The sequence below is a fragment of the Tasmannia lanceolata genome, unplaced genomic scaffold (genome assembly GCF_043159265.1).
Source record: "Tasmannia lanceolata isolate RefF3 unplaced genomic scaffold, GAP_Taslan_0.1 ptg000002l, whole genome shotgun sequence".
In the NCBI taxonomy this organism is placed as follows: domain Eukaryota; kingdom Viridiplantae; phylum Streptophyta; class Magnoliopsida; order Canellales; family Winteraceae; genus Tasmannia; species Tasmannia lanceolata.
In genome coordinates, this window is record NW_027518679.1 from 34,298,498 (window position 1) to 34,303,116 (window position 4,619).

Sequence of the window (4,619 nt, forward strand, 5' to 3'; positions counted from 1 at the left end):
TTTGATTTGTTGTGTGCTTGTTTGTGTTTGTTTTAGAGTTAGGGGTTTGTCCTAGAGTTATAGGAGCGCCTCCGTCCGGTCAGTGGGCGATTCACATCGCTGACTGATGACTAGAATAGGATGCGTTAGTCAACCATTTATTTTCTTTAGGAAATACAGCCTAGTTACACATAGGTTGTAGGAACCACCTGCATTAGCTTAGGGCTAACTTGCATTTAGTTAGGGCATAGGGTGTCCTAAAATTCACAATTTATTAGAATTTAAATAATCGTACAATAAGCTTTTAATAACTAGTCCGGTCTTTTAGATCGAGTCTAAGATAGAGGTCTAGGTGTCTTAGGCATCCTAGCTTAGAATAGGCGCGAAGAACTACGTTGTCTTGATTCTCGTGGAGGCGGGGATACGTAGGTTTCCTTGGATGAACACCAGACCATCCAAGGACTCGGGCTAAATCGTTTAGAGTCTTAGGATTTGTTATGTTGTTATATTGTATATTTTGTTGTGTTTTCTTACTTTCTTGTGCAGACCTATATATTTAGCTGTAGCATGTATGTCTTTGTTCACCAGAACTTAGACACCAGTTAGGTATGTCACTCATAACCTAGCTATGCTTAGGTGGCACATCTTTCATTTTGTTTTGTGCATGCTTATTACTTTATCCTCAGGAAATGCATGTTTAGGTAGACGACTCCTGAGGATTGTTCCCATTTTATATGATTTTCGCCCGAAACTCTTCGAGGTTAATAATAAATGGCATAAGAGACCAAGTGTTCGCACTCGGACGAACACTTGGTAATCTGGCACGGACCTTTTGTATCTCTGGTTATCCGTTGCAGGCAGAGCATTTGTTTTGGTTCCGTGGTGTATCCATGGATGACGACTCTGAGTTATTTTCAGGTACATCTTGGTTTCGAGCCATGGCTCCGGATCAGGATGTATCTCATTCGTTTTGTATCGCCACTCATGCTATGCTGTGAGAATGGCACCTATTTTGAGAGTTCCTTGGTAGAGCTCTCCTTCACGTTGTGGAGATTTAGAGGATGTAGGGACTCGTTCCCTCACCGTCTCGGATCGGGGTCCACAAAAGCATATAGAGATAAGACATCATTTTCTTAGAGATCATTCACAGAAATGTGACATATCAATTGAGTACATTCACACTGATGCTCAACTTGCTGATATATTCACCAAACCCCTTAAGTGAAGAGAGATTTTGTGATCTTAGGAGTGATTTGAATATGTGGTCACTTCAACAGGTAAAAAAATTTTGAACTGGCATGCATATATATATACTATATATATCTTTGAATGATTGTGTGTTATGGAAAGCATGGTCATGATGTCAACTTAAACCTAAAAGCTACTCAATTTGTACTCTTAGTCCTCTTATCCGTAAGATGGAGAGTGTACACTCACATTCTAATTAAGACATCTAATCATTAGGCTTCATGCCCCATCAAGACCATGATCATGTCTACTTGCTCTCTAAATACTATATATATCTAGGCATGTATTCTATAAAAAAAGGGGAGAAACCAACTTTTATATAAAAAAATATATCACCACAAAGGGGGCTTTTCACTTGCTTTTATCATTCTCCATTCTTTTTGATGTGATGAAAGGGGGAGAAGAATGGTAAATTGCTTATGTATGCACGTGTGTTCTCACACTTTTGTGTTCCATGCATATGCTTTCCCTAGCCACCATGTTAGCTCTACCTATGCTTATCTTGTGTTCATTGTCATTTATTCTGAATAGATTCATATATTTTTTAATCTTCATATTTATGATAAGCATATATTGAGGGGGAGGCAAAATTTGTATAAATGTTTTATCAAGGGGGAGCCTCCAACCCCATAATCAATTTAGGCTTGTCATCATAAAAAAAGGGGGAGAATGTAAGCCCAAGGGTACATCCCTCTCTTGTTTTGATGATCAACAAACCCAAATTGATGGTAGTTTGCTAATGGTTGTTGAAGTGTTGTGATTAAGACAGGGTCCATTCATGTCAGCACTTGAAGCAAGAAAATCAAGGGCTAGTCTTGGAGAAAGTCAAGTCTTGGTGGTCTCCCTTCAAGCCGTATGGTGTATTGAAGAATCAAGGGATCCACAAGTACAAGAACATGTTTGAAGATTATCTCAAGACAAGGAGAAGATCGTGCAAGCGCTAAACAAGGTTGAAGATCAAGAAGACCCAAGGTTATAGTTCATAGAATGCATGGGAGTCCTCTTGGCATTTTGTGTTTGCATGTTTAATGTTTTCAAATCATCTCTAAAACCATTTTTCTAAGTGCATAAATGTATTTGAAAACATATGTTTAAAACCCAAAGACCATGGCTCAAAAGCCCCTGAATTTCAAAGTTAAAAACAGATTTTCACTCAGGGCCGGTCGACCGGGACATGCCGGGCGATCGCAATATGCTTACTGGAATTCCAAGACATCTCGAAATTTATCGGGCTGGTCGACCGCCAACCCCTCAGTCGACCGCGAAAAGTTTTTAGGCAAAATGAATTTTAGAAACAGTAAACCCATGGCGGGCGACCGCGAAGGTCCGGTCGACCGCGTAACCTTTTTAAGCCAAAATATTTCTAAAACAGTAAGCTATCGGCGGGCGACCGCAACTACCTCGGTCCACCGCGGCGATAAAGATTTTGAAATTTAAAAAGGGCGCCCGATAAGGGCGGGCGACCGCGATGGACTAGCAAAAGAGACGTGGTGTACAGTGGTTTGGTGCAACCACCCAGTTTTATTACAGTTTTGCCCTTGTTATCTCCCAAATGAACTAAGGCTATTTAAACCCCATCAAAGACCTTCTCTAAACACCTTTTGAATATTTGAATATCAAACTTAGAGCTTTTCTCTTGAAAATCAAAAGGATTCTTCTTCAAAACTTTTGAGCATTTAAACTTGCATTCATTTCTTGTCAAGAGGTTCTCCCTAAGCTTTTAGTGTTAATCATTGGGAGTCTTGTGAGCTTTGAGAGTTGTATACGCCTATAAGAGGCTTGAGTGTTCTTCATTTTCCTTTCTTCTTGCGTTCATGTGTATGTGAAATTGCAAAGAGGAGTTTCTTGCTTCGAGGCCGGAGTGCAACGAAGAAGAACATCTTTGGAGGTGGATTTGTATTACAAGGGTGTGTCCCCTTATGGAGGTGGTGGATGTATATACGCTTTGTGAGACGACGTCAAGGAGTCTCACCTTAGTGAAGAAAATCCCAAGGAAAGGGAAAGTACTTGGGTAGTGGAGTAGGTCAAGTTGTGACCAAACCACTATAAATCATCGTGTGGTCATCTCACTCTTTCTCCTCTCTCTTGTGGTGTTGGTAATCTCTTTCCCTTTTATTTTTAATATAACTTGAATAAGGGTTAGAACTAATTAGGCCAAACTCACTTGCCCTAGCTTTTTAAATAGAAAAATTTGAAAACACCAATTCACCCCCCTCTTGGTTGTTGCCCTTCGGGATTTCAATTTTACATGATTCGTCCAAGCCTACTCCACGAGCAAGAAACACGATCTTCCACTATGAGAGAAACAAAATACAAGGATTACAATGGATTAAACCCAAAACCCGTAACCCTTTCCTTGCTTCTCAACCCAAGACCATACAAGAGAGTAACTTGAGAGAAACCAACAAGAGAAAACTCAAGAAAAACCCCAAGAGAAAACCCCGAGAAGGAACCCCAAGAAGAAACCCACGTCCTCTTTCTTCTTCTCTCTCGCTCTCTCTCCTCTTTTTTCTTCTTCTTCCTTCTCTCGCTCTCTCCCCTCCTTTTGGCAGCCGACACACTGAGGAGAAACCATGACACTCTTGTCGTCACACAAGTACTGTGTGACACACCTTAGGTTTTTTCCGAAAACCTAAAAACAACTTTCCATTTTTTTTCCTTTGCCTTCCCACCTAAGTAACCCGCGGTGGGTGGGAAATAAGGCAACTTTCTCAAGACATCTGCTAAGGATGGCCTTCTCCAGTGCAAGGCCCTACACACCCAACACCCATTGATGTATTACTTGTGCAAATAATCTCTGAGTTGCTTATCATGTTGCTAGGCTTTGATCTTGTCATGTATCTCTTGATACTTTTCAAATGACCACCAAGCATTTCAACAAGCTGCAAAACTTATAATTGACGTGCCCAACTTTGAATCCACTCTCGTGATCAATTTGAATTACGAGTATATCAAACACTAAGCTCTGAAGCCTAGTGCAAAGTTCATCCTAGAAGATGCCACACACCAATCCACCAAGTCTTACGACTCAGTAACTCAAGACACAGACTTATGCCATGAACTAATCAACATGGCCGAAGTCCCACGAGGCAACTCCAACCATCTTGAACCAAGGCAGGTCCAACCACGCTCTATTCCGCTAGGTCCAAAGACTTAGCCGCTCACACCATTGCATCGAGGGGCCATTTGGATAGTTGAAGCCCACAAAGGAATGAAACATTTCACCACATCCCAATCTGCCAAACTTGAATGCTTGGTCATCCAAGAAGCAAGTATGCCCCATAGACTAATCTACAAGACTTACTGCAAGAGAGGACAATTGAAGTCACCCTGGCATGAACTCATGGAAGACCTAGAAATTGGCCTACCCACAAGACATACCGTGGTGTAGA